Below are 21,378 nucleotides of genomic sequence, written 5' to 3'. Positions count from 1 at the left end.
GCAAATGGAGGACGATGTACCCTTGGAATGTGTGGGACTATCAGACAGGGGGGTCCCACACAAAACATATGCTACAGTCCTTGAAGCCAGAGAGGCATCACCTTAGTCCCAATTTTAATATTCAGAGAGATCTTATACTGCTTTCCAGAGACTGAAACAATACACATTCCTTCCACTACTGCAAAAGAGGTCTTTTTCTCCACATTCCTGCTAACACATTTGTGGGCCACTCGATATAAACCATTATCATAGGTGTGAGGTGATATCTTGCCCTTTTGTGATTTCCCATTTCCTGATAGTAAGTGATGAGCATGCTTTCATGCGCCTGCTCTAGTTCATCTGTATGTCTTCTTGGTGAAGTGACTTTTTAGTGCTCATCAGTTTTATTTATTATTTTACTTTGAAAATTTTTTGCTTGTTGGGTCACACCCGACGATGCACAGGGTTTATTCCTGGCTCATGCACTCAGGAACTACTCCTGGCGGTGCTCAGGAAACCATATGGGATGCTGGGAATCGAACCCAGGTTGGCCACGTGCAAGGCAAACGTCCTGCCCACTGTGCTATTGCTCCAGCCCCTGCTCACCAGTTTTAAATGGGGGTGTTTATTGTTGAGTTTCATGAGTTCTTTATGTGTCCTGACTTGGCCACAAGGTGTGTGAATATGTTCTCACAATTAGTAGATGTCTATTGGTGAGATGGGGTGTGAGAGGGAGGGGAGAAGGGGAGGTTGGGTCACATCCAGTGGTGCTCAGGGACTATTCCTGTGCTCAGGAGGGACACCCTCCCTTTTTTGAGGATTAAAGATACACATACATTCCCATAAAGGGCTCAGTGCCCAGAGTCTATGAAGGCGGAAATGACTGACATCCCTGCAGGAGTCACCCAGGTCTGCCATGAACTGGAGGGTCTTTGAGGAGCTCCTCAGCAAGCTCAACAAGTACAAGTGGTGGGAGAGATTTGACATTCGAACCAAAGTCCGCTATATGCGAGTTAAGTGCTTACTCTCTGTACTATGTCTTGGTTCCTCGTTATATTCTTGTTTTTGATCTCCCCCCATGTCAGTAGTGGACAATACACCCACTTTACTTGCAATGGGTACATAAATAGCTACTATATTGGTCCTCATTTTATTTTTTAATTTTTGGGCCATACTCAGCAGGCTCAGGGCTTACTCCTAGTGGTGCTCAAGGGTCTAACATGGGCTGGTGGCATGCAAGGCAAGCACACTATCTGCTCTAGCCCCTCACCTTCATTTGGGTACTAATTTCTTCCTCTATGCAAAAGCTCTTTGGTTTGCTATAATTCCACTTGTTTATTTAGCTTTTGATTCCCTTACCACTGGAGTCATGCCCAAATACATCACAGAAGCCAGTATCACAAAGTGTTTTGCCTTCAGTTTCTTCAATGGATTTTACTGCTTCAAGATAACATTACACATCTTTTTTTTCCTTACCTAGTGTCCGCCCCTCTCGGAGAGCCCGGCAAGCTACCGAGAGTATCTCGCCCGCACGGCAGAGCCTGGCAAGCTCCCCGTGACGTATTCGATATGCCAGACACAGTAACAACAAAGTCTCCAATGGAGACGTCACTGGGCCCGCTCGAGCAAATCGATGATCAACAGGAGGGCCTTTACTTTTACTTTTTACTAGTGGAAGGAACCAGTCATGTCAAGTCATTTTCTTTCTTCCTTTGTTTCCTTTAATTGAATCACTGTGAGGTACACAGTCACAAAGCTGATCATGACTGAGTTTCAGTCCTACCACGTTCTAGCACCCAAACCCTCATCAGGGAATACTTCCTGCCACCTGTCTCCAGCTTCCCCGCCCAGGTCTCAGCCAGTCTTTAGGGCAGACATCTCCCACACCTCCTTAATCCCCTTCAGGCACCAAAAGACTAACCCAGCACCCGCATTTCCTACTATCAATGCTATCATGACCCCTTCTGTCCTAGTCGCGCTCCACCCACCACCTACCCCACCACAGCAGGACCAGCAGGACCTGTCCTCCTGACCCTTATGCTCATACTACATTTTTTTATATCCTGCAAATGAGTTAATAGTCACTTCGAGGAAACTAGCATACCTCTTTCAACTCTTTACAGCCTTTTCTTACACCCAACAACTACTTGTAATAAAAAATCTTTTCCTATTTTCCTTTTCCTTTATAACCACACAATCATGTTAGGATTTACATAAAATCCTTTACATAGAATCCTTTCACCTTTGTTAGCTATGCTTTAGCTTCACATCTAAAATCAAACATCTAGGGCTGGAGAGATAGCACAACAGGTAGGGCATTTGCCTTGCACGCGGCTGACCTGAGTTCAATTGCCAGCATCCCATATGGTCCCCTGAGCACCGCCAGGAGTAACTTCTGAGTGCAGAGCCAGGAGTAAGCCCTGTGCATCGTCGGGCGTGACTCAAAAAGCAAAATAAATAAATAAATAAATAAATAAATAAATAAAATTAAACATTTACCAACATATTTTCTGTGGATGGCTTTATTAGTCAAGAAAGACTGCTGCAGGGAGGCTGTGAGACAGTACAGTAATGAGGACAAAGCCATACATGCACCCTACCCAATCTGATCCTCAGCACCACATGATCCTCTGGGCACTGCCAGGCATGACCCCGGGTGACTCTAAGCTCTGCTGTGGTGGTCCCGGAAATCCCTGGCACCCAAAGCACATACAGCACAGCATCCTCAGGACCTTGCAGTGAGCCACCACCTTGTTTGCTCCAACAAGCACATGGGCAGGTATCACAACTAAAGGAGTACAAATCTCGGTGAACACAATGTCGGCCTGTGCAAAAACAACCTGATGTGCAAGCCTGATGAACACCACAGTCAGGTATGCATGCAACCCCCAGTTATTGCAACATCAACCCCAAATAAAGAGAAAGTAAAGATAAATAATGCAAGCATCAAAGCCAGGGCGGGCCTCAAATTTTGAGTCTAATGTACCACTCAAAGAACTGACTTTTCAGATTATGCAATCTGATTTCAACAAAATGTCCCCTACCCAAATCCTCAAGAACTGTTAAACTAAGAAGAAACAGATTAAATTGAGAGACACATTTCTGAGTTCTATTCCTCAATAATAATAATTAAAAAAGCACAATTTATTGAATTTTCAGGTGTATAAACAAACCACAGATTATTCAATAAATGATTGGGGGAAAAAAGCAGAAGAAAGGATTGTAAAATATCTTATTAAGTGACATTATAAGCATCATCAGTGATTTTAAGACGTAATTACTATTAAAAGAGCCCAAGATATTGGAGCCAGAAAAATCTACTGATGCAAAAAAGAATCAATTTGGCATACATAAAGAATCGTATCAAGAAGAAAAATGCTCAATAAAGTTCAATTATATTATCACTGAGAGATCCAATCCACAGGGTAAGATTTAGTTTATTAGTAAGCTGAAAGCAGTTTAACTAGATATTGGTTTCAAGAGCACTGAGCAGACCATATATCCAGGAACTTCACAGAACAAACTGTTTCTTTTAAAGAATCTATTCACGGTCAGGGTCCTCCCGTTGTTCATCAATTTGCTCAAGAAGGGAATAATATACCTTTTTATCATTATATTAGGGTTAAATTAACATAAAATTAACCATATTTAAGCATATAATTCTGGAATATGTAGAAGAATTGCAATACTATACACTACCAACCCCCCTTTAATCCAATTTTTATAGCCCCACCCCCAAGGAAAATCTAATACGGATGAAATGGTGGTTCTCCACTCTCTTTACCCCTGGCCCTGGCAACTACTAATTTGCTTCCCAGCTCTGTGAATTTCAGTATTCTGAGTATTTTACAAAATTCTAGCCAAAGAGCACTGTGTACAGCTTCTTTTATTTACATTACCCAGACAAATCAAAGCTAAAAAATTCATTTTAAGAAACAGTAAAATAATATTCCATGGAATGATTACATCACATTTTATTTCTCCATCCATAGACAGTTGACTTATTTCCTCTTTGGGCTACTGTGAATATTTGTATACAAGTAGTTTGAACTCTATTTTTTGGGGGGTGAGGAAGGGAGTTAGGCCACATCCATTGGTGCTCATAGGGTATTTCTGGCTCTTTGCTCAGGATTGACCCCTGGGGTGTTCAGGGGTCCATATGTCATGTTAGAGATTCATAACAAGGTTTAGGCAAGAGTTTACATCCTGTACTGTCTCTTCACTCAAATTGTTTAAATTCTTATTTTCAATCTGTAAGACTGCTAGGCTATATGGTCATTCTACCTTTAACTTTTCAGAAATGCTGAACTTTGCTAAACTACATGAAAAACGTGTTTCTTGATTACCTTGTTGAATAGGAGAAAGAGTAAATCTAATAAATTTTGACCAGTAAATACACTATTGGTGTTGCCTAAATAAATGGCAATGAGTTAAAATAGGTTCCTTTGGAAGCATGATCTTCCCTTTATCCTTTCCTTTGTTACTGTCACTGTTGTCATACCTAGACTCAGGAACCTGGGCTAGCAGTGTCTGCAAACTTGGTGACAGTGTTCACTGGTGGAGGGTGGGGCAGTAGTGGTGGTAGTGGGGTGTCCAGATGCTTGACTGTGGCAATCTCACATCTGGCTGCTGTACTAGGCAGTTGTGATGCTTGCAAACCTGGTCACAGTGATAGCTAAAGGTTGCTCAATACTTGCATGCAGTGCTGAGGGAGCCCACAGTTTTCAGTTCATTTGGGGTGACATCCAGCTATGCTCAGGACCTACTCCTGGCTATTGCTCAGGGGACAACATGTGGTGCTAGGGATCAACCCCAAGTTGGCTACATAAAAAAAAAAAAAAAATCACCTGACTCACTGCCTTTCCAACCCTGGATATCCCATACTGGTAATACAAGTGGTCTTACTAGTGAAACTGCCAGGACCACAGTGGACAAAGTGAGGCAGAGCCGAGGGAAGGCCTGTGGCGTCCTGCACGCAAAGCAGGCTGCAGTCTGGAGCCGCATCTCCGGGCATCAGATCTCAAACTAAATTAAATGCAATGTAACTGACAAGGGAAGTATGTTTTGGAGCGGCAAAAATGACTATTCATAATATGCATTCAGTAAAATATATCCCTGAGGTTTCACACTGTTTTTGTATCAGAACTAGTAGTATACTTAAGGTTTTGTGGGAAATCCTAATATTAAGTTAGAGATCTGAAAAACGGTAGTTCTCTCAGTAATCCAAAAACTGATCTAAGAAGCAAATTCCTTAGTTGAAGCACCTAAGGTAAACAGCTGTCAAGTAATAATGATGATAATGTCATAAAGGTCATCAAATATATATGGAAACAAACGAAGGAGGCAATACAATAATCAATTCACCAAACATAAATTATGAAACAAACATAAATATGTGAAATAAATATGGAATCAGAAAATTCTGTAAGCAACAAGCAAGCAATGGACCCACTAACCATACCCCCTCCCCAAAGGTAAGAATAGTGCCCAAGCACCACCACAAAGGCAGAAGAATCTAAGGATGTCAAGTAAGGTGCATTACATAGAGAGGCAACAATCAAAGTTCTGAATGGAAATAATTAGCAAAAGTGTGCTAAGGTCCTTTAATTGTTCAATAGCAGATCAAATCATAAACTTAATACTCATAACATAAGGCAACTTTTCAATAATTTTCAATAGTATATAATTTCCAAGTCAACTATTAAAGAATTTTTTATAAAAGGAACCAAAAAGGCAAAGCAAAAATAAATTTAAATTTTTTTCAGTAAGAGGCCAGAATGATACTACAGAGGAAAGAGAGTTTGCCTTGTAAGTGGCCAACCCAGGTTTGATTTATGACATCCATGAGTACCTGAACATCACCAAGAATGACCCTTTAGCACAGAGCCAGGTATAAGTCCTGAGTAACACCAAGGGTGGCTCAAAAACAAAACCAAAATTTAAATCATATATAAAAAGCAAGGTAAGCAAAAATAGTAGTATAAAGTTGCCAGCAATCATAACATAGATAGTAGTATCAATATTGATGCTTAAGAATTTACAATTAGATTTAAATACTCATAGGTGGTTGGATTATAAAATTTTTAAGATACTTCTTACGTATAAAGGAATGTTTAAAGGTTATACCAATTGTATGATAACCATAAAAATTGGGAGTTGCTACATCAATTAGACAAAATAGGTATAAAACAAACTATAAACTATAGTCTGCTTTAAAGATGCTTGCTCTAAAATCATGGAAGGTTAAATTTACCAAAAAGGTATCAACTTAATATACCATATCAACAACAGAAAAAACAAAAACCATGCACAGAAAGCATTTAATAAGATCCAGCACCTATTTATAATAAAAACTCTCAACAAAATGAGAGTCGAAGGAACACTCTTCAACATGTTCAAAGCTGTTTACCACAAGGCTACAGCAAACATACTTAACAGGGAACAACCGAAAGCCTTTGCTCTAAGATCGGGCATAAGACAAGGTTGCCCACTCTCACCACTTCTATTCAATATAGTACTGAAAGCACTTGCCATAGCAATTAGGCAATAAAAAGATATTAGGGACACCCAGATAGGAAAGAAAGAAGTCAAGCTCTCACTGTTTGCAGAGATGATACTATAATTAGAAAACCCAAAAATGCTCCAAGAAACAATAGATTTGTAGCAGGCTACAAAATTAATATACAGAAGTCCATGGCTTTCCTTTATGCAAATAATGAACGAGGAGAGAGAACAATTAAGAATACAATCTCACTCACAAGTGTACTTCAGAAAATCGAGTACTTCGGGAACAATTTAACTAAAGAGTCAAAGGATCTAAACAAAGAAAACTACAAAACACTACTTCAAGAAGTAAGAGAGAACACAAGGAAATGGAAACACATTCCCTGCTCATGAATTTGGAGGATTAATATCATCAAAATGGCAATACTCCCCAAAGCACTGTACAGATTTAATGCAATCTCTATAAGGAAACCCATGACACTTTTCAAAGAAATAGGTCAAACACTCCTGAAATTCATATGGAACAATAAACTCTCCCTAAATGCTAAAGCAATCCTTGAGAGCGGGGGAAATGGGAGGCATTACTTTCCCCAACTCCAAACTGTACTATAAAGAGTGGTAATTAAACGATCACAGTACTAAAATAAAGACAGAAGACCGTCAGACCAATGGAACAGAACTGTACATTCGGAAATAGACCCTCAGGTATATGTTCAATTAATCCAATAAAAGAGAAAAAAACAAAGTGGAGCAAGGAAAGCCTGTTCAATAAGTGGTACAGGGAAAACTGTAAAGACATGTAAAAAACAAAATTCAGATCTCTAACACCATGCAGAAAAGTGAAATCAAAATGAATTCAGGCCGTGATATGGCCCCAAACCATAAGGTACAAAAAGGAAAATGTAGACAGAACTCTCCTTAATACAGAAGTTGAGGGCATCTTCAAGGATGAAACACCATTGATCAAGCAAGTGGAAGCAAAGATTAAAAAGAAAAAATCCGAGTACACTAAACTATCAAACTTCTGTACCTCAATGTAAACAATAACCAAAAAAAAAAAGGGGCCACAGAATGGGAGAAACTACTCAACATTCATCTGATAATATCCAAGATATACAAAGCTCTGGTGGAACTTTACAAGAAGGAAAAAAAAATCTAATCCTATCAAAAATGGAGAGAAGAGATGAACAGAAACTTCCTCAAAGAAGAAATACAAATGGCTAAAAGGCACATGAAGAAATGCTCTGCATCACTAATCATCACAAATCAAAACAACAATAAGATACCATTTCATGCCATAGAGACTGGCACAACCAGTGCTCAGCATGGATATGGGAGAAAGGAACTCTCAGGTACTGCAGGTCAACTGGTCCAGCTCTTCTTGGGTATGGACATTGCTAAATAATCTAGGAACTGGGCTTCCATTTGACTCAGCAACCACACTTCTTGGAATGTACCCAAGGGCTCAAAAATAAAATAGAGAAAAGATATTTGCAAACCTATGTTTCTTGCAGCATTATCCACTGTGGCACTGCACTCCCCTTGTTCATCGATTTGCTCAAGCGGGCACCAGAAACGTCTCAATTGTAAGACTTGTTGTTACTGTTTTTGGCATATAGAATACACCATGGGGAGTCTGCCAGGTTCTGCCTAGGTTCTGCGGTGCAGGCGGGATACTCTCAGTAGCTTGCTGGGCTCTCCGGAAATGACAGAGGAATCGAACCAGGGTCGGCCACGTGCAAGGCAAATGCTCTACCTGCTGTGCTATCGCAGCATTATCCACAAAAGCCAAAATCTGGAAACTGCCTAAGTGTCCAAGAATATATAAAAAAAACTTAAACTTATAATACCTATGCATAATGGAATATTATTCAGCTCTAAAATAGTCATGTAGTTTGCTGCTAGATGGAGGGACCCAGAAAGTATCATGCTTAGTGAAGTTAGAGGAAAAGGAACAGACACATAATAATTTCTCTCAAATGCAAAGTATAAGGAAACAATAGGGGAACAATGAAAGACTGAAGACAATGGAAACAAACAACATGTGAACTGGTATTCAGTAATCACCTGAGGGGGACAGGAGATAGCACAGGGAAGAGACAACAACTACGGTGAAGGGAACATCAATCACGAGAAGGCATGCTGAATGGTGGTCAAGTAGTAGACATGAAATCCTATCAGCAACTTTACAGTAAACCACAATGCAGAAACTTACATATTTTAAAAAGTGTCCTCTGTAGAGGCAGACTGATAGGTAGGAAGTAAATGGGGGGAGGGGTTGAAAGTGGTGGAGGGAAGTGGGCACTGGTGAAGGAAATGGTGTTGAAACAGTGTATGCCTGAAAACCAATTATGAGAAATTTTGTAATTTCACAGTGACTGATAAAAAATTAATAAAATATATTGCCTTAATTTTAATTTCATATCTGGGTCTCATAATGTCTTCCTTGTCATTAACAAAATTCCTTCACTAATATATTTTAGAGTTTATATGACACAGGTACAGCCTACCACTGTAAAATTTAGTAAGAGTGGAAGAAAATTAGGAACATGTAAAGGGAATATTGGTTTTATATTAGAAAATATATTATAGATACTACTTAAGTGGCTCCTAAAGCAGATTAAGGGATTGTAATCAAAATCTTTATGGATAGGGGTAAAAAAAAAGACTAAAATGCAGAACAGTTAATACAAATGAGACATTAGTTCACTTAGCAAGCTAGGATTAAAGATGCCTTCCTTAATCTAGTAGAAGACTCACTGTCATGTGCTGAGAAACTTGTGCTACCCTTTAAAGAAGCTTCTTATAAAACTAATTACAAGGCTCTGAATTCCCTAAGCCTGTCCCTAGGTCTCTGTATCATTCCATCAGAATGAAGATCTAGTTGAACTGAGTATTCTTTTGTTCGGGGGCAATATCCAGTGATGCTCAGAGGCTACTACTGGCTCTGTTCAGGAAGAACTCCTGGCGGTGTGGGATGCCAGGGATAGAACTTGGACCATCCATGTGCAAGTGCCTTACCTGCTATACCTGGATAGAATGTTTTTGGTGAATTGTTCTTTTTGTTGGTTTACTATACTCTGTCTGTCTGTCCTCCCGTTGTTCATCGATTTGCTCAAGCGGGCCCAGTAACATCTCCATTGAGAGACTTCTTGTTACTGTGTTTGGCATATTGAATACTCTCGGTAGCTTGCCAGGCTCTCCGAGAGGGGCAGAGGAATCAAACCCGGCTCTGCCAGGCTGGCTGTGTGCAAGGCAAACGCCCTACCACTGTGCTATCACTCCAGCCCCCTCCATTTCTTCTGACTTGTAGTTTCTCATTAGATGGATCCGCTGTGATACTGGCTTTTCTTTATCCATTTGTTCTTTTTCTGATCTTGTGATATCAATATTTTGTCACTATTTTGGAGTTTATCATCTTGAATACAATGTCTCTTTGAGTTTTCCTTGTAGAGTCTATTTTTGCTGGGATCCTCTGGGACTCTTGAATCTCGGTACCTGTATTCCTCAACTCTGTAAAATTCTTATCTTTGATTTAACTATTGTTTCTTCATCAAACTTGCCTTCCTGGTCTTGAGATACCCTGGATGATTCTTATACTGTACCTCTTGAACTCATCCCACAGCTGTGTCCGTATGCTATACACTGTCCATATGTACCTCCCATGGTATGCTGTTTCTTTCTTTTCAGATTATTTTCCACCTTCCTTAGTTTTCTTGCAGCTTCCTCCATCTCATCTTGGAGCTCCTTAATCTTTTCTTCAGTTGTTTTGAATCTGCGGTTTCTTTCTTTTTTTTTCCTTTTTGGGTCACACCGGCAATACACAGGGGTTACTCCTGGCTCTGCACTCAGGAATTACTCCTGGCGATGCTCAGGGGACCATATGTAATGCTGGGACTCGAACACGAGTTGGTCGCATGCAAGGCAAACGCCCTCCCTGCTGTACTACTGCTCCAACCCCTTAATCTGCTTCTTCAAGCTTCTCTCATATTTTATTTCTTATATCATCTCCCATACCCTTCATTTCTGTTTGGAGTTTCTTCCCTTCAACACTAGCTCTTTCTTTTGCATAGCTGGCTTTGCTGAGTACCTGTTGCACAACAGTGTCACAAAAGTCACTCTCTGAGGATTTCTTGAGCTGGTTGGTGTTTGGTGAGCCCACTGTGTTCTTGTTCTTGCTTAATGTATTGTTTGGTGGTCTCTGTGCATCCTTCCCATTGGGCTTGCTGTGTTCTGACTGTGCCATTTGTGCGGAATTTGAAGGAGCTGTCACCTGGGCCATTCATCTACCTGAAGGGTGCGGTGGCATGCAGAGGTTCAGTAGCTGTGGAGCTGGGTCGCTGCTGTGGTGGAATTTGGGTGTGGGGGCTTTCTAGCCTAAATGGAAGAGAGGGAAAACTGGATGCCCCTATTCCAAAAGGTCTCAGAGTTGTATGGGTGATAAATCTATCTGAAAGGGTGTAGTGGCATACACATGTCTCATTATATAAATTCTGAAGGCGATGTTAATAAATACTAGACTTTAAAGTTTGCTTGAGTATCATGTGAAAGGAATAAACTAGAGTTAATGAACCGAATAGACACATTTCTTATACAAATTCAAAATGTGTAGAATGGAAACATCCTTTTGATTTATTTTTTCTTAAATGAAAACTGCTTTAAGACAGGTGACCAAAACTCTCTTAAAAGATTGTCTTCAAGTTTACATTTATTTTCCGTGAAAGTTCTCAAACAACAAAAATGCAATATATTTATGTACTAGTTATTTTCACTGAGCTACATTGGTTTATGAGACTGTAAAGATTTATGAGTATTTTTATTTTGGGGCCACACAGGTTGTACTCAGGGCTTACTCCTGGCAGACTCAGGATTGAACCTGGGTTGGTCACATGCCAGGCAAGCATCTATCCATTGTACTATTGCTCTGGTCCCTATATATTTATATTCTAAAGTTATAAAATTAATGGCAACTTTACGATATCCACCACCATAGTGATTATCCCTCAACTATGGTCCACAAAACCTCTGCACTCTTGGTAACCTCAGTTCTGTAGTCATAGCTGTAGGGATTATTTTCACACAAACTTCTTTATGTCCATTCTTTCCTTTGTTCTTTATATAACATATGAGCTAGATCATGCTAGCTTTTTTCCCTGTGACATATTTCATTTAGTAGACACACTCCAATTTCATTTGTACTATAACAGCTATCATCCCATTGTGTCTACATACCATATATATATTTTTATATACTTACATGTTCTTAGGCACTTGGGTCTTTTCTAAATCTTGGATATCATAAATAGTGCTGCAATAAGTTTTTGAGAAATTTTCATACTGTTTTCTAAAGAGATTGGTCCAATTTCCACCATCAGTATAAATAAGAAGTGCTACTTGTTTTCTCTAGTCGCCTTCATACAAGCCACTATTCCCCTGATAGGAACCAGACAGCCCCCACACCCACCCTCCTTGGGCTAGAGGATGTTCTAAGGGAGCGCCACAGGAAGGAAATGAGTTTAAAAGGAATCCAGGCTAGAAGAGAGTTGAGAAACACACATACAGAATATTTTTATGGGTTCAAGGTGCTAAAATACCATCATTTGATTTCTGCATTTCTCTGGTAAGTGACAAGGCACTTTTCTCCCTTCCCTGAATGTTACATGTTGCCTATGCATTGTCATATGTGGTCTCTACTACATCGTTATACTTCCTTGCTATTTTGAATTTTTAATACAAGCAGATGTTGAACCTTGCCAAAAGATTCTGTTGTGTCTACTGATACAATCCTACATTTGTTTTTTTTCCTCTATGGGTCATACCCAGTAGTGCTTAGGACTTAGTCCTGGCAGGACTCAGGGGGCCATATTTGGTGTTAGGGATTGAACCCAGTTTGGTGCAGGCACCTTACCCACTCCACAATCTTTATGGCCCTTGAAAACATTTTAGGAGCCCTCACAAACAGTGCTCAGTGGGCCTAAGGCCCACTCCCAAGCAACTCTTGGCTTACTAGGCTAGATGCTAGGATGTCAGAGCTCTAAAATCAGTAGGCCTCAGGGCCTACAGGGCTATGACCATCAGAGTCATCCCAGCAGCACTAGGTGACCACGAATGCTACACCTAGCAATGCTCAGGGAGCCACATGGTGCCAAGGACTGAACAGGATCAGGTGCCTATCCCTTAGACTATCTCCCTGGCCTTTGCTCATCTGATTTACTTCTTTGATTTTGTTTGTATGTTGTACTGTATTGTTTTATACATATTAATGAGCCTTACATCTTAGATATAATTCCACTAAGCTATCACGCAGTACTTTTTTAAAGTGGTTTTCAACTACTGGTCTGTAGACCAGTGTCATTCTGCATAAATTTTCTGCTAATTCACAAACTGAGTCACTGAGACTTAACACAAAACTTGAAGTTACATCAAACAACAGAATGAAGACCAAAACAGGGCAGCACTGCCTGCAACAGTATTAGTGGAAGTGTGAATACAAACATTAATCTATTAGTTATGTACCACATCTGCTAGATTTTGTAAAAAAAAAAAAAATCTAGGGATTGAATTAGGGATGTCTGAGTATAAGGCAAATGTGCCTCACCCGCTGTACTCTCTCTCCAACTCCCCATCACAGAACTATCACCTGGATGTGGACCTGGTGGTCTCTCCCAAAAGTCCCTGAACATTATTTAGGAGGCCCTCCAGAAAAGAAAAAATGTGTTGATACTTCAGAATACACGACAGAAACAAAGATAAATGAACAATCAAAAAAATCTTTAGCCATTAGAATAAGGAGTTACTTACAGCCTGGCTTCATTACTACCACCATGGCCCTGTGTGTAGTATATTCTGAAAATCTATTAAATGACACTAAGAAACTTTGCACACTTGTTAATCAATTGCATCTCATCATGTCACATATAAGGCACTCAAGTTTTCTTTGCAAGATTACATAGCTAGATGAAAAATCAAAAACGAAATCAAATGAAGATCACTGGTGCCAAGTCACTGCTTCAGCTGATCTTCAAATATCTAAAATGAAAAAAAAAACCTGTTCACTATTGGGTAATGAGACATAACTGTGCTGCAACTGAGGAAATGTGGGATTCTCAAATTGATCAAAACCTAGAAATCATACTGATTTAAACTGTTCCAATATTGAAGAGCAAAGTTGAAGAGGAGATTTTAAAAAGCAAGATGCATTTTGATTAACTTAATGAATCAAAGTGACTAAGCATGTTATTTTACTTTATTAGGTAGAGTGACAATAAAAATTTTTGGAATTAACCCTTTTACTGTATTGACTTACTTGGGTCAACCACTAATTCAGCAACATTAGTGATTTTTATGAGTTTTATTTTTAGTTTTGCTTTTTGCTTTTATTTTTGCATACCCAGCAAAATTTAGTCCCCTGGTGATGCTCAGGGGACTAAATGAGGTACCCGGGATAGAACCACGGTGGCAGTGCAAAACAGAATCTTAATCCCCATACTAATTCTCCAGTCCCTGCACAAATACTTTTAAACTGAGAAGAATGTGTTTAAAGAGAAGCTGGCTTTTAAGCATAGCTGCACATAGGAAGAACATAAGGAAATGATTCCACTTTCACAAAAATATCTGATTACCGTTGACATCACTGAGTAAGCCATATGCAATATGGCTTTAAATAAAGTTTTAAGGATGCTGGCTCAAAATTTTAATTATTACCCTCATGAAAGATAAGAATACATGAAAGTTAATTTCTATATTAATAATCCCTTTGTGGAAAAAAAATCTCAACTCAGGTACACTTAATCCTTGTAAGAAAGAAAACCTTATCAAATTGTCTTCAAGACTCCGAAAGTAGACTATAAACTGAACAGATGGCCACTCAATAACTCTATTGCAAACCACAACGTAAAAAAGGAGAGAGGGAGAGAGAACTAAAGGGAATGCCCTGCCACAGAGGCAGAGTGAGATGGATGGGTAGGGGGTGGGAGGGATATTGGGATCATCGGTGGTGGAGAATGGGCACTGGTGGAGGGATGGGTACTTGATCACTGTATGACTGAAATGCAAACATAAAAGCTTGTATGTAAGTAGGTAACTGTACCTCACCACGATTCATTAAAAAGCAAACAAACAAAACACAAATTGTCTTCAATACCACTCTGGTATCCAAACATAAAATGAAGTCACTGTCTAAATTTTTATTATCACTAAAAAACAAAACCAGTCATCGTCTCTTAGTCATTGAGCTATTAAAATGTTGTGTCAATTAAAATATTTGAGATGATAGCACAGCGGGTAGGGCGTTCACCTTACAAGCGGCCAACATGGCCGACCCGAGTTCGATTCCTCCGCCCCTCTCGGAGAGCCCGGCAAGCTACCAAGAGTATTCGATATGCCAGACACAGTAACAACAAAGTCTCCAATGGAGACGTTACTGGGCCCGCTCGAGCAAATCGACGATCAACGGGAGGGCCTTTACTTTACTTACTTACTCAGCCCTGTTAGTGATGAAAACCACAGAAATTAAAAAGATATTAATGCTAAAATAAAAAAAAAGATTTAGACAGAAAATCTTACTTGTCCAGGATGATCATTTCTATATGTACCTCGACATCTTTTTCCTCATAAGAGAGGACAAGATCTTCCATGTGTGTCTTTCAGTTTGAAATCTAGTTGTAGGGGATATTGGTGGTGGGGAATGTGCACTGGTGGAAAGATGGGTGTTTGATCATTGTGTGATTGTAACCTAAACATGAAAGCTTGTAACTATCTCACAGTGATTCAATAAAATTTTAAAAAAAGGGAAAAAACAAAACAAAACAAAAAAAGATATTAATGCTGTGCTTTATCTCTATAAAACAATGCTGCAACTGTAGTTAACAATACCTAGCAATAACATTATTTGAACTGCAGTAACATTTCTGGTTTGTTTAAAATATAGGAAAACAATAGTGTTTTCAATTTATAGTATCAGATTTAAAAACAAATATAGAGGGCTGCAGAGACAGCCCGGAGGACCAAGGTGGATGTTTTGCACTTGGGAGGCCTAGATTCAATCCCTGTCTGGTCACAAACACCACCAGATGTGATCCCTAAAATAAAAACTCAAAATATACAAAATGTTATCATAATTGTTTTTATAACTTCTTAGATACACAAAATATTTCATTTTTATCACTTCATAGGAGTAAAATTAGTTGAAAGTTACTGTCTTAATGTGGTACTGGATTTGGGTCACAAAGATTTTGTTCAGGATCTTAATATATAGATTCCTAAGAGAAGTTGGTCTGTAGATTTGTTCCTTTGGGATGTTCCAGTTTGCTTTTGGCATTAGGGTAATTTTAACTTCAGAAAATAGAATTTCCTTCTTCATACAGGTATGTCACTTAGCATTTAACTGGTATGTGATGAGACTTGTGATAAAAAAAAATTCCTTCTATATAGTTTTTCTGGGAAGTTTGGGAAGATAGTGCTAGGTCATTTTTGAAGGTTTGGTAAAGCTACCTGGAGATGAATTTATATATATACATATATATATTCTATTTTTATTTACTTTTATTATTTTTTAAAATTTTTATTAGTGAAACACCATGAGGTACAGTTGTAGACTTACAATTTTTTGTGCTTGGGTTTCAGTTATACAATGTTCAAAAAAATATGGAGTTCTTCACAAATTTGTGTGTCATCCTTGCTAATCTTCTCTGTAACGTTCCAATTTTAGTATATGTGCTGCCGAAGCAAACACTGGAGCTGAATTTTTGTTTTGGAGAAACTTTAGATTGTGGTTTCAATTTCCTTGTTTATGATTCTACTCCCCTCTCGGAAAGCCCAGCAAGCTACCGAGAGTATTCGATATGCCAGACACAGTAACAACAAAGTCTCCAATGGAGACGTTACTGGGCCCGCTCGAGCAAATCGACGATCAACGGAAGGGCCTTTACCTTTACCTTTACCTTATGATTCTACTCAGACTTCCCAATTTCTCCTGATTCAGTTGTAGGAGGCTGTCTGATTCTAAGAATCATGAACTCTTAGGTTCTACAGAAACAGTTGCAATGAATTACAGAAGCCTTTGAGTTTCTGTGGTATCTGTTGTTACTGCTCTCCCTTCTTTCTCACCCTACTCCTTAGGGTTTTAGTTTTGCTTCACTAGACTGTCAATCTTACTTATTCTTTCTAATAGCCAGATATTTCTGATCTTTTCGGTTTCCATTTATTTCCACTGTAATTTTTATTATTTTATCTCTTCTGATTTTCCACTTTATTCTTTTTGTAATTCCTCTAGGTATGAGGTTAGACTGAGATATTTGTTGTTTCATGAAATATGCTTGTAATTACTATGAACTTTCCTCAGTACTACCATTGCTGTTTCCCATGTGTTCTGACTCATGTTTTCATTCCTGTTCATTTTTCTGGAGATTTCATTTTTTTTTTCCTTTTTGGGTCACACCCGGTGATGCTCAGGGGTTACTCCTGGCTCATGCACTCAGGAATTGCTCCTGGCGGTGCTCGGGGGACCATAAGGGATGCTGGGAATCAAACCTGTGTCGGCCATGTTGGCTGCATGCAAGGCATATGCCTCACTCGCTGTGCTATCGCTCCAGCCCCTGGAGATTTCATTTTTTGAACTTTCAATTGTTAACTTTTTTATTGAATCACTGTGAGACCATCACAAAGCTGTTCATGATTGGATTTCAGTCATACAGTATGCCAACACCCACCCTCCCCAAGTGTACATTTCCTAGCACCAGTGTCCCCAGGTTCCCTCCCATCACCCCTCACCTCACCCTACCTCTATGGCAGGCTCCTTTCCTCCCTCCTTCCCTCCCTCCCTCCACCCCACCCTTTTGGGCATTGTGGTTTGCAGTATTGATACTGAAAGGTTATCAAGAGTATCTTCAGGGGATTTTAAAAAATTATTTTTATTTCTTGTGAACCTGATATTCAGTGACATGTTTAGGCTTAGATGTTTTGAGTTTTTTTTTTTTAACTTTCCATTTGTGACTGATTACTAGTTAAATTGAACTGAGATCTTAAAGAGTCTTTATTATTTCAATCTTCCTTGCCTTAGTGTCATTGGTTTTGTGTCTGAACATGTTATTTATCCTTAACAAAGTTCCATGTGCACTAGATAAGAATGTGTAACTTTCAGGGGACTGGGAAGTGGTAGAGATCCTAAAACATCTGTTAAGATCAATCCATCCAATTCTTCAATTGTGGTTACTATTTCCTTTTTTCTAATCTACTGCTAATTTTGTCTATTGTTTTCTTATGTCTGTCTTCATGCATGTTAACAGCTGTTAATGTATTCAGATTATAACATGAGATTAACAGGATGTAATATGCTTTAAATACTATTTAATTTTTTTTTTCTTCTCCACTAAAAAAAGAGATCCTGGGAAATATTCAGGGTGTAAACATAAAAGAACAAGAAAAGAGAATTACTTAAAACTTTTCACTATGAGCACTATAAAATACCTGTATACTAAGAAAAAGAATAAACAAAATTAGGGTTCAATTAATTAGTAAAAGCTTCATGAATATGTTTTGGTTGGAGTACTTTAGAAAGATACTAAATTTGATTGGTCCTGATAACACAGAAGGAAATCTCTTTAAAAGGAAGGAACAGAATTATGCACAGGTATGACATTTGCTGGTTGCAATCTAGTTGTTATAGAAAGCAGCTTCCAAAAAATTCTATGAATAGTATCAAACAATATAATTATCTTTCCACTTAGTACCAGGAAGACAATTCTAGGCAGTAAGATATTCATTGGCAGTCTCTCCTAATAAGTGATCCTCACAAATATTGGTACTATTCTATAGAGTAAGTGTAAGTTTAATACAGTTACTAAATCTTTTAACTAAAAGTTACTACTTTTATTATGTAAATAATTATCAAACAACTCTTAGAAGAAATGTGCTTATTCTCTAAGGAATATTTAATACTCTTGAATCTCATGAAACTTGTTATCCAAAAGAAACACAGTAATGCATTGTCTGCATTCTTATGTGTTTTTTAAATTTGGATTTTAGGTGATACTTGGCAGTGCTCAGGACTTACTCCTGGCTCTGCACCGAGATCACTCCTGGAGGACCATATGGAGTACTGGGGATTGAGCCTGGGTCAGACACATACAAGGTAAACACATTACCTATGTACTGTATCTCCCAGGCCCCTAGCATTTCTATGTATTAATTAATAAACAGGAAAATATTAACTTCTAAGTTTAGTCTTTTTACCTAAGGCAAACAATTTTAACCTCAAATGACTACTTGTAAGTAGCTTTACTATCTTATAGCAACCATAGTTGAATATTAAAATACAGTATAAATGGACTAAATGCTTTATAGCTCTTAATCAAGGAAAATATTCTCACATTAAAAAAAATCTAGACTTGGGCTGGAGCAATAGTACAGCATTTGAGTACGGCATTTGCCTTCCATATGGCCAACCTGGGTTCGATCCCCAGCATCCAACATGGTCCCCAGAGTACCACCACAAGTAATTCCTGAGTGCAGAGCCAGGAGTGTGACCCCCCTTCCCTCCAAAATAAGAAATCTAGACAAGAAAGTTCTACCTGCTGTTCCAACTCCCAAAGAGATAATCATTTTAAATCAAATGTTACTTCCCTGATTATAAGGCATGCATGTATACGTATAAGTAATCATTCAGGATTACTTTTAAACTAAACTTACTATGATGTAGATACTCAAAACAATTCACTGTTAGAAATACAAAGACTAAAAAAATGAATTAATTTATCCAAGGTCAAAACTAGTGAAATGACACAAACGTGTTTCATGACAGAGCAACCAGTTGATTTTTGTTCTTGTTTTTGGTCCACACCTAACGGTACTCTGAGCCTACTTCTGATAGTAGTGTGACTCTGGTGATCTTACGGAGCCAGGGAATGAACCTGAGCCTCTGTAGTCAAAGCATGGGGAGCATCCCTTAGAGTGAGCACCCAGCATGCGAGCAATTTTATCTCTTATGTCACCTAGTGTCACCATCTTCATGTCATTTCCTACAACCCATACTTTCAGAGAAGAAATCAATCAAACAGGTTGCTTAACAATATGAAAGATTTACAGGCAAGGTCTTTGCTTCTAATGCTCATTACAAACCTTAGTTTTCTATTACTAATTTAGACAATATATGGAAAATTTAGGTAATTTATTATAATAAAAGAGCTAAGAAAGCACAAATCTCCAAGTACCAGCTTCTTAAATAACTATTATTAGGCAAGTCACAACACTTTAATGTCAGATTTTTCCACCTGAGAAAGGAAAGAAATTACTGACTCTACATTTGTGTATAAAAAAAGTTTAAATAATCTTTCTTTCCTATTGTGGTTTGCATCAGAATGAATCAAAAACTCCAACAATACTCCCCAAGCTTCTTCACCTACTCATCACTGCTGAAGTGTTATGTTTGTTCATCAGCTTTGTTGTTTTGAGATCCTGGTTGGGTAAGACAGTGGCTCTAGTCAGTGACAACCACTTGAAATCCTGGCCCCAGGTTAAATGTGATTTTACCAACATCAAATGGTGAAAGTCCAAGATGGCGCCCCAGCATAAAAGTTTGAAGAATACCACTGAATCATCCAACAAAAATACTTAAGAGCAGAATTCAACACAGCATCCTGAGAGGAAACACACGGAGAAAACCTCCTGAAGTCATCATCTCAGAAATTTGGTGAAGCAGAACTAGGAAACATCAATGACTTCAAAACAATGGAATGGTCCTCAGGCAGTGGGGAGGGATAAAGTAGAAACCCAAAGAGAAAATGAATTGGCAAGATAGCAAGACACCCTGTGGTGCAAAGTGCTGGCATTCAGTTTTGTGTCTGCACCCACCAAGGCACAAAGAGCTTGGAAACTGGCTAGACCCACCACAAAAAGTATGCTGCTCTCATTTGTGGAATATAAAGTAGCCTAACACCTAAGGACAGTAGAGAAAAGGCCCAGTAGGGATAAGGGCCACGGCTTGGAAGCCAGCCTCATGTGCTAGAGGAAAAGGCAGCTGGATAGAGAAGGGACCACTAAGCAAATGATGGTTGGAGGGATGGCTCTGGATGGGAGATGCTGGCTGAAAGTAGACTATGGACCAAACATGATGGCCTCTTAGTACCTGTATTGAAAACCAAAACACCTAAAGGAGAGAGAACGAGGCAATGTGCCTGCCACCAAGGAGGGGGTGGGAAGGGGTGGAGGTGGTGGGAGGGATACTGGACGCATTGGTGGTGGAGAATGGGCACTGGTGGAGGGATGGGTGCTTGATCATTGTGTAACTGGAACGTAATCGTGAAAGTTTGTAAGTCTGCAACTGTACCTCACAGTGATTCAGTAAGAAAACAAATGGAAGGTGTGCAGTTATCCCAAGCTGTGGTTAGAAGATGTCGACCCCCAAATGGCAAAGGCTTGTAGTCACGGTCCAAGTAGCCATGGCCCACTTTGTTCAAAACTAAAAGCAAACTTTCCCCCAAGGTGGACACCAGACTTAATCTCCAAGTTAAGGCAAAGGCATTGAGTACAAAGGTTCTAGAGAGGTTCAGCTTAATAATGAGAGAGAAAGAGACTGAGAACAGGCCAGACTAAGCACAGACAATGTGTGCTTCAAGCCATGGCTCAGAGCAGCCATCCCCAAAACATGCAGCCCCCACCAAGTCAGATCCAAGGAACTCTTTCCCAATGTAGGGGCACGGGAGTGCTGAGCTCACAGGTGAAAGAGAGTTCTACATTGTGTTTGCACCCACCGGTGGAAATACACTGGGGGCTGGGAGAAGATCACACAGACAATGTGCTAGTGACCAGGCTATATTAGCAGCAGCCATGTGGAAGGCCACAAATGGGAGCAGCCACCCTGGAGACCAGAGCTGAGCAGACATCTGGGGGGGAAACTCA

General features: G+C 39.3%; 1 protein-coding gene and 1 pseudogene across 1 annotated transcript in view; both read right to left on the bottom strand.

Annotated features, from left to right (window-relative positions):
- The window catches only part of ARID2 (AT-rich interaction domain 2), a 143,783-nt gene that overhangs the window by 73,434 nt on the left and 48,971 nt on the right, over positions 1 to 21,378 (bottom strand). The gene's annotated exons all lie outside the window — the stretch shown is intronic.
- LOC130027283 (uncharacterized) lies at positions 16,123 to 16,216 on the bottom strand (annotated as a pseudogene).

Source organism: Sorex fumeus, unplaced genomic scaffold, assembly GCF_029834395.1.
Source record: "Sorex fumeus unplaced genomic scaffold, SorFum_2.1 ptg000036l, whole genome shotgun sequence".
NCBI classification, from domain to species: domain Eukaryota; kingdom Metazoa; phylum Chordata; class Mammalia; order Eulipotyphla; family Soricidae; genus Sorex; species Sorex fumeus.
This window is presented reverse-complemented; position numbering and strand designations above follow the sequence as displayed.